Source organism: Canis lupus, chromosome 33, assembly GCF_048164855.1.
Source record: "Canis lupus baileyi chromosome 33, mCanLup2.hap1, whole genome shotgun sequence".
In the NCBI taxonomy this organism is placed as follows: Eukaryota; Metazoa; Chordata; class Mammalia; order Carnivora; family Canidae; genus Canis; species Canis lupus.
In genome coordinates, this window is record NC_132870.1 from 31,808,729 (window position 1) to 31,818,989 (window position 10,261).

General features: G+C 33.9%; 1 pseudogene; it reads right to left on the reverse strand.

Annotated features, from left to right (window-relative positions):
- Positions 1-4,651: 4,651 nt before the first annotated feature.
- Positions 4,652-5,152, reverse strand: LOC140623743 (gametocyte-specific factor 1 pseudogene; annotated as a pseudogene).
- Positions 5,153-10,261: the final 5,109 nt, after the last annotated feature.

The following is a 10,261-nucleotide window of genomic DNA, read 5'->3' on the forward strand; positions in this document are numbered from 1 at the left end:
GAAGTTTTGAAATTTTCAAGATAAAAAGTTGAGGGGAAATGCAGATTATTTTCTTTTTAAAAAGTTTTTATTTAACTATAATTGGCACATGATGTTACACTAGTTTTAGGTGTACAACCTAGTGATTCAACTTCTCTGTACATTATGCTATGCTCACAAGTGTATTTATCATCTGTCACCATACATTGCTATTATAATATCACTGACTATAGTCCCTATTCTGGGCCTTTTATACCCATGACTTACTCATTTCATAACTGGAAGCCTGTGGCTGCCTCTCCCCTTCACCCATTTTTCCTAACTCCCCACCCTTCCCTCTGGCAACCATCAGTTTGTTCTCTGTATTTATAAGTCTGATTCTGATTTTGTTTATTCACTTATTTTGTTTTTTTAGATTCCACATTTGAGTAAAATCTTATGGTATTTGTCTTTCTCAGTCTGACTTATTTTACTTAGCATAATATCTTCTAGGTCCATCATGCTATTACAAATGGCAAGAGCTCATCCTTTTTTATGACTATGTAAAGTTTCATTGTGTGTATGTAGGTACCACTTCTTCCTTATCCATTTGTCTATTGATGGACACTTAGGTTGTTTTCATACCTTGGCTATTGTAAATAATGCTGCAATAAACACAGGGGTGCATATATCTATTTGAATTAGTGTTTTTTATTTTCTTTGGGTAAATACACAGTAGCAGAATTATTGGATCATATGGTAATTCTATTTTTAATTTTTTTGAAAAACCTAAATGAGAATTGTCTTAATTCTTAAGTAAATTAGAAGTAAGTTTACAAACAATATAAAAATATGCTTTCTAGTTCTTCTTCTCCAATTTGAAAAATCTGTAATCTAGACTCAGGCTAGACTGTTGGATACAAATAACTGATCTCTGGAAACCAGATTAAATTGTTCAAGACAAGTTTGTACCTAGAACACTGAAATGAGAACATGCCAAATAATATGTTCATGGGAAAATTTTATCTAGGTCATTTTGAATCCTTTCTTGTTATTTCTAATTTAAAATGTATTTATTGTACATAGTTTGCGTACTGGCTATTTGACTGCCTAGACTTTGACATTAATACAGCAAAATTTGAAACAAAATCCACTAACATTTAAAAAATATTTCTCTTAACGATAATAATGATTATTCCTCTAATAATTGTACTTACTGCTAAGACATCACTTGCTAAACTAAGGCTTTTCGTTAAATAACAAAAGATACTGGTCAAAGAAACAAATTAAGGGAATAAAAGGATAATCTTTCACTTCCTGCTACTCTGTGGCTCTCTATAAAATTTCTTCAGTACCTGTGATTAAAGTAGATGTTATTATCCTACTTAACTTCTCCACAATGACCTTCTCCCAATATCCAATAAACTCTTGCTTCAATTAAATATTTGAGCTACTTACAAAGTAGAAATCACATTTTCCCCTCCATTCTTTTTCTAATACTCATAATCATATCATCTACCTTTAAATGATAAAATAGTACTTAAAGCCAAAATTGGAAGAATAGGCTCATTAGAATCAAATCTAATTATACATTTGAAGCGTGATCATGTACTATTAATTAGACACTAGAGTAAGACACCTACATTTATTTCTTCACTGTGGCAATTTTAATAAATCTAAAAGTCTGATTTCTAGGAAAATAGAATTAGTTAAATTGTTTGCTTGCAACAACCAAAAATTGATCTTGACAAAGTTCATACCTCCAGTGCCCACATAGTAATACCAATTAGCAGCTTTGTTCATCTGCAAAACCAAGTTGAGGGTACTCTGACCATGAAACTCATTGGGGTACAGGTCTTTCTGAACAGATACTCTAATGGATTTGCCATCCCTAGAATTCAGTTAGTCTGCACTCAGGCAAGGTGCTGAGTCACAGCCTCACATATTGAGGAGAGTGCTGTGTAGCCTCATCTGACTAGAAGGGCTAGTGACAACTCCTGAAAGCTATGCATCCCAGTGATACTCAAGCTGAGAGGCAGGTGAGCAGAGCTGATTATCCTCAAACCAAAGCCAGTACTGGGCAAGGAGGCTTCCCATACTATGCATAGGCAGGGGAATTAATTCATAGCCAAAGCTAAGGGTAGCTCCTGGCCCCTTCCAATCAGAGAGCATGTTTGGGAAATTGACAGTAGCCTGAAGAGGTCCTCCAGCTCCTCCACAGAAAAGGGAATTGAGATATTGTCCCACCCCCTGTGGAACATGACTTTTAGCCCCATCTAACTAGAGAGGATAGTGAAAATGCCTGAGAGCTTATGCAGGTCAGCAGTTCTCAAGCCAAAGCTTGAGCAGTTCTTAAGCCAAGCTATACAGGTCAGAGCAGTTCTCTGTCTCTCCATAGATAGAGCCAATAATCTGCAAAGCAAACTAGTGGCCTCACATGATCAGAGAATTCAGTGCATAATCAGACCTTATTTGGGTCCCCCATGAACTGCACAGGCCCTGGGCCCTGTCCTACTGCTCTGTCTGGGGAGGGAAGATAATTCATAGCCCCATCTGTTACTGATATGGGGTCTGGTCTCAACCATCTACTAAGCCTGACCAAAGAATTCAGGTAATCACAGAGCTCATCTTATAGCCTCACTTGGTAGGTAACAGAAATCCCAACCAGCAGCCAGTGACACACATTCCATCCCTGGCCTCAGAGCTTGAACAGTTGCCTCAGCCAAAAATAGAGCATAATAGAAGTCCCTATTTGCCCAAGGACATTACCAACAGAAACTCAAAAACTCCAACTGAGCAGACTTATGAAGAACTGTCTCTGCCAAGCAACCTGTAGAGTCTAGGGGAAAAAAAAAAAAAAAAAAACACCACTTATTCAAATGTGCTGATACCTATGTAAGGAATCAAGGAAATTAGGTAAACATGAAGCCACCAAAGGAAACTGACAAAGTTCCAATAACTAACCCTAAATAACGAACATTTAATGAACTTTCTGAGAATTCAAAATAATCATCTTAAGAAAGTATAACAAATGATAAGAAAACATGGATACCTGAACAAAATTTTTAAAAATGCATAAACAACTGAAAAGTTTGACAATAGCAACCATCAAAAAAAAAAAATCTTACAGTTGAAAAATGCAAAACTGAACTGAAGAATTCAAAAGTTTCAAAAGACCATTCAGAAGAAACAATCAGTGACCCAGAGGATAGACTATTGAAAATTACATTAATTGAAAATTACAAAAATAGATTATTGAAAATTGCAAAAAGAAAAAAAAGAATGAAAACATATGAAGAATGCCTATGGGAATTATAAGACAAAATGAAAAGAAACAACATTTGCATTTGAAAATTCTAAAGAAAAAAAAGAAGAAAGAAAGAGAAGGGACAGAAAATATCTTTAAAACAATAATGGCTGAAAACTTCCCCAACCTGAAGAGAGATGAGCACCCAGATCCAGAAAGCACAAATGATCCCAAATAACTTGAACCCAAATAGGGCTACACTGAGACACATTATAATTAAATTGTCAAAAGTCAAAAACAAAAAATTTTAAGAGCAGTAAGATAAAAGACAGAAGTTACATACAAGGGATCCCCACAAGACTACAGATAGATTTTTCAGGTCAGGAGAGAAAGGAAAGAATATTAAAAACATTGAAAGAAAATAGCTGTCAGCCAAAAATTTTATATCAAAGTAGTCCTTCAGAAACAAAGGAGGAATTAATAAAGACTTTCTCAAACAAACAAAAACTGAGAAAATTCATTATCACTAGACCTGCCTTATAAGAAATGCTAAAGGAGTTCTTTAAGTTGAAGTAAAATACTGCAAATTAACATCATCAAAACAGGGGTGCCTGGGTGGCTCAGTCAGTTAAGCATCTAACTCTTGATTTCAGCTCAGTTCATGATCTCAGTGTTGTGAGAGGGAGTCCCACGATGGACTCCAGGCTGGGCATATAGCCTAAGATTCTTTCTCTTCCTGACACCTAGGTGGCTCAGCAGTTGAATGTCTGCCTTTGGCTCAGGGCATGATCCTGGGTCCCCGGGATTGAGTTCCACATCGGACTTCCTACATGGAGCCTGCTTCTCCCTCTGCCTGTGTCTCTCTGCCTCTCTCTGTGTGTCTCTCATGAATAAATAAAGTCTTAAAAAAAAAAAAAAAAGATTCTCTCTCTTCCACTCTCTCTGCCCCTCCCCCCAAAGAGTCTCTAAAAAAAATCATCAAAACACAAAAAAGTAGTAAAAATCTCACTGGTAATGGTAAATATGTTGTCATAGTTAGATTGTGCAATATGGTAATAGGGGTGCATAACTCTTACCTCTAGTTTAAAAGTTTTTTTTAATGAACATAGCAAAAATAACCATAAATACAATAATTGGTTATTAGATACACAATACATTTTTTAAAAAATGTAAATTGTAATAGTAGTAACCTGAATTGTGAGAGAGAGAAGTAAAAGTGTAAAATATGATAATTCTATTGAAATTGTTATCATTTTAAAACAGAGTGTTACAAGTGTTGAAGTTTTGTGGGGTTTTTTTGTTTTTGTTTTTGTTTTTGTTTTTTTGTTTAAAGATCACAATTTATCTTTCTATAATTAGATTAGGAGGAAAAAAAAATGAAGAACCCGCTGGAAGCAGGAAGCAAGAGTCTTCTAGTGTCTGGGATTTGATGAGATAGATAGTGACTTACTGTGCATTTCCATGGTTTTTCCATGGCAGAACATACAGCAGAGACTCAGGGATGCACATGACTGAAGCCAGGTTACTCTTATGTTCCATAACTATGTTGTTTTCAGGGCTGTTGTTGCCACAGTAGTTAGCTATGCCCCAGATCAATGGTGTGCTGGTCTAGTCCCAGAGATCTTTATCTCAGTCTTCATTACAAAGAAGGCACTGCCTTGTGCTCTTGGCCAGAAGCCAGAATCTCTTGTCCAAGGTTCATGGTTTGGTTGACGACATTCTGCTCAATACAACTTTTATCATCACAGCTTGAGATATGAGACAGGTTTTGGCCCAAGGAACCTGATGGCAAACATTAAAGGGACAAGTAGCCAATCTGCGACATCAAGATGAGTCTTTCTGCACTTGATATGATAAGGAAACCTGCAGACCTTGATCTGGTGGTTTTATTATACAGACATTGTAATAGCCTCTAGGGTCCAGGGAATTCATGTAAATTTCTTCCATGTTGGAAATGAAAGAGCTGAATCCAAGTGCTCAGTGGAGACATACTCTGCCCACAGTCACCTCCTCCCCACATCTGCACCCCAGCAATGTTCACATCTGGGCTAAGATATGTTATATAAGTTTCATGATTACCACACACAAAAAAATCTTATAGTAATTACAAAAAAGACCATTATAAAGAAGTCAAAGCACACTGATACAAAAAGATATCATAACACAGGAAAAAGCAGTGTAAGAAGCAAGGAATAATAGAGCTACAAAATAAGCAGAAAACAAGGGGACAAAGGGAATAGTAAATCTTACCTATCAATAATGACTTTAAATCTAAATAGATCAAATTATGGATTCAAAAGACAGAATGGCTGAATGAATTCTAAAAAGCATGATCTAACAATATTCTGCCTAAAAGAGACTCGCTTTAGCCTTAAAGGCACATAGACTGAAAGTGAAGGAATATAAAAAAACATTTCAAGCAAATGGTGATAAATAAAAAAGTAGGAGCAACTATATGTATGACAGAATAGACTTTAAGCTAAAAATGTATAAACAGAAAAAGAAGTTGATATAGTGATAAAGGGGTCAATATATCAAGAAGATATAACATTTACAAATGCTTATGTGCCCAACATCAGAGAACCTAAATATATAAAGCAAAAACTAATAGAGCCAAAAGGAGAAATAAACAATGATATAATAATAGTTGGGGACTTTAATACCCCACTCTCAACAATTATCAAGAAATAATCAATAAGCAAACAATAGATTTGAACAATACCTTAGAGCAAATAGACCTAACAGACACATATAGAACATTACATTCAACAACAGCAGAATACATTTTTTTCAAGCATATATGAAAATTTTTCTAGGATAGACCATATGTTAGGCTACAAAGCAAATCTTAGAAAATTGAAGAAGATTGAAATCATGCCAAGTATCTTCTCTGACAATATGGCATGAAACTAAAAATCAATAAGAGGAAGAAAACTGTAAAATTAACAAACACATGAAAATTAAAAAACATTCTCCTTTACAACCAATGGATCAAAGAAGAAAAAAGTTTCTGGAAACAAATATGGAAACACAACTTGCCAGCATTTGTGGAATACAGTAAAAGCAGTTCTAAGGAGGATGTTTATAATAATAAACTAAGAACACTAAGAAGTAAGAAAGATTCCAAATAAACAGTCTCATGTTGCCTTAAGGAACTAGGAAAAGAACAAAGTGAATCCAAACTTTAACAGAAGAAGAGAGATAATAAATATTAGAAAAGGAATAAATGAAATAGAGAACAGAAAACCAATAGAAATGATTAACCAAATAAAGAATTAGTTAATTGAGAAGATAAAATTGACAAACCCTTAGCTGGACTAACCAAGCAAAACAAAACAAAACAAAACAAAAACAAAGAAAGACCCAAATCAACAAAATTATAAATAAAGAAAAGACATTCAACTGATACTATGGAAATTCAAAAGATCAAAATATGCCAGTAATCTGGATAGCCTAGAAGAAATGGAAGGATTCTTAGAAACATACAACTTACCATGACTAAATCAGAAAGAAATTGAAAATCTTAATATACCAATTACTAGTAGGGATGTTGAATCAATAATCAAGGACCAAATGGTTTCCCTGGTGAATTTTACCACTTAAAGAATAATAAACAAAACAAAACAAAACAAAAAAAGAATAATAAACATCAAGGCTCCTCAAACTCCTCCAAAATAAAAGAGAAAGAACACTTCCAAACTCATTTTACAAGAACAGCATTACTCTGACAATGAAACCAGAAAAGGACACTACTAAAGAAAACAAAAAACCCCAAACAACAACAAAAAACAAACCTGCAGGCCATTCATTATTCCTTATAAATAAAGATGAAAAAACTCCTAATGAACTATGAGCAAATCAAATTCAGTAGCAGATTAAAAGGATCTCTTACCATGATCAAGTGGGATTTATCCCTGTGATGCAAAGATGGTTCAATATATGCAAATTTATCAATGTGATATTAATAGAATGAAAAAAATAATCATATGATTATCTCAAAAGACTCAGAAAAAGCATTCAATGAAATTCAACATCCGTTCATGATAAAAACTCCTAAAAAATTGGGCTTAGAAGGAACATATCTCAACATAATAAAGGCCATATATGACAAGCTGATAGCTAACAACATAGTCAGTGGTGAAAGAATGAAAGTTTTTCTTTTATGATCAGGGACAAAAGTTCCCACACTCTTACTACTCCCATTCAACATAGCACTGGAAGTCCTAGCTCAAGCAGTCAGGAAAGTAAAAGAAATAAGAGGTATCAGAATTGGAAAGGAAGAAGTAAAATTGCCTGCTTTTGAAGACAACATGATTTTATATGTAGAAAACGCTAAAGTCTCAACTCAAAAACTTTTAGATCTAATCAATGAATTCAGTAAATTTGCAAGATACAAAACTAACATACAAAAATCACTGGCATTTCTATACACTAACACTGAAACTTCTAAAAGAGAAATAAAGAAATCAATCCCATTTAAAACAGCATCAAAAAGGATAACATACTTGGGAATAAATTTAAGTAAGGAGGTAAAAGATCTCTATGCTGAAAACTTGAAGACACTGATGTGAGCAACTGAAGAAGATGCAAATAAATGAAAAGATGTCCCATGTTCATGAATTGAAAGAATTAATGTTGTTAAAATGTGAATACTTCCAAAAGCTATCTATAGATTCTATTCACATGTAAAAGAATGAAGCAGGGCTCATACATTACACCATTCACAAAAATTAACTTGAAATAGATAAAAGACTTAAATATAAGATCTGAAATAAACTCCTAGAAGAAACTCCTAGAAGAAAAAAGGAACAAAGCTCCCTGGCATGGGTCATGGTAATAATTTTTTGTCTAAAATACCAAAAGCACAAGCAACAAAAAATAACAAATAAACAAATGGGACTGCATCAAAATAAAAAGCTTCTGCACAGCAATAGATATTATTAACAAAGTAAAAAGACAATCGACAAAATCAGAAAAATTATTTGCAAAGCATGTATCTGGTAAGGGTTAATATCCAAAAAATACAATGGACTCATAACAACTCAACATAAAAAAAGAAAGAAAGAAAAGAAAGAAAGAAAGAAAGAAAGAAAGAAAGAAAGAAAGAAAGAAAGAAAGAGAAAGAAAGAAAGAAAGAAAGAAAAGAAAAGAAAAAAAGAAAGAAAAGAAAAGAAAAGAAAAGAAAAGAAGAAAAGAAAAGAAAAGAAAAGAAAAGAAAAGAAAAGAAAAGAAAAGAAAAGAAAAGAAACAATGTAAAATATGGGCAAAGGACTCAAAGAAACATTTATCCAAATAAAATACATGTAAGGCCAACAGTTAGGAAAAGATGCTGTACATCACTAGTTGTTAGAGAAATGCAAATTAAAACCACAATGGCTATTAGAATGATCATCATCAAAAAGATGAGAGATAACAAATGCTGATGTGGGTGTGGAGAAGAACAAACTCTCACGCACTACTGGTGAGACTGTAAGTTGGTACAGCCACTATGGATAACAGTATGGAGGATCCTCAAAAAGATTAAAAATTAGAACTGCCATATGATCCAGCAATTTCATTTTGGGAATATATCCAAAGGTATCAAAAACACTAACTTGAAAAGGTATCTGTACTTCCATGTTCATAGAGCATTATCTACAATAGCCAAGATGTGGAAACAACCCACTTAAGTGTTTATCAGTGAATGAATGGGTAAAAAAGTTGTGGTATATATATTCAATGGGATATTATTCAGCCATAAGAAATGAGGAAATCCTACCATTTGTGACAACATGAAAGGACCTTGAAGATATTATGGAAGTGAAATAAGTCAGACAGAGAAAGACAAGTAACTGTAAGATCTCACTTCTACATAGAATCTAAATAACAAAAACAAAAAACCCAAATTCATATAATCTACCAAAGGCAGGGAGTAGAAGGAGGGAGAATCAGAGGAAGGTGATCAAAAGGCACAAGCTTGCAGTTACAAGATAAATATGTTTTGGGCTGTAATACACAACATATTGACTATAGTTAATAACAGTGTGTAATATACAGGAAAGTTGTTCACAGAGTAAATCATCAGAAGGAGATGAGTTATCATCTAAGAATTATCATCATAAGGAGAATTCGTTTCCTTTATTCTTTCTTCTTTCTTTTTTATTGTATCTATATAAGAAAATGGATGTTAGCTGAACCTACTGTGATAATCATTTCACGGTATATGTGAATCAGTCATCATGCTGTATATGTGAAACTTTTTTTTTTTAAGATTTTATTTATTTATTCATGATAGTTACACAGAGAGAGACAGAGAGGCAGAGACATAGGCAGAGGGAGAAGCAGGCTCCATGCAGGGAGCTCGACATGGGACTCGATCCCAGGTCTCCAGGATCGCGCCCCGGGCCAAAGGCAGGCGCCAAACCGCTGCGCCACCCAGGGATCCCATGTATATGTGAAACTTATACAGTGATGTACGTCAATTATTTCTCAAGAAAGTTGGGGCAAAAGGGCAAATTTTTCCTTAAGGGAATAGCTGTTGGTATGACAGAGACCTGTTTTGACTATGATTTGACATTAGCTGCTCAAAGTTGTATATATTATTGAACATCTGCCCTTGAGTTTCCTAATCTGTAAAATGTATAGCATTTTTATTGGAAAGAGTAAATGAACAAATGTATATAAAATGTTTGGTACAGAGCAAATCTTCAACAAATCTTCATTTTCTACAAAACAAATCCCCCAAAATAATCTGATAATACTGCATGTTTCTTTACAAAAACAGTATCTTAATAATGGTAGTGAACAACCAATTTTCCAATCACATCTATAACTAAATTTTCTCCAAAATGAAGTCTGGCCACAAACATGGGTATGACTCTTCTTTTTAATCATGAAAAACAAAGGGTTTGATTGATATGATCTTTTAGGTCATAGAATTCTAATACTCTTTAATTTTTTTCTGAAGAAGAGTGTCTTTTCAAATATAATGAGCATTAATATATAGTTCACGTAAATCTGGCACAGCATTAATCTGCTTAAAATTTTAGAATTTTTTTATTATTCTTCAAAGAGATA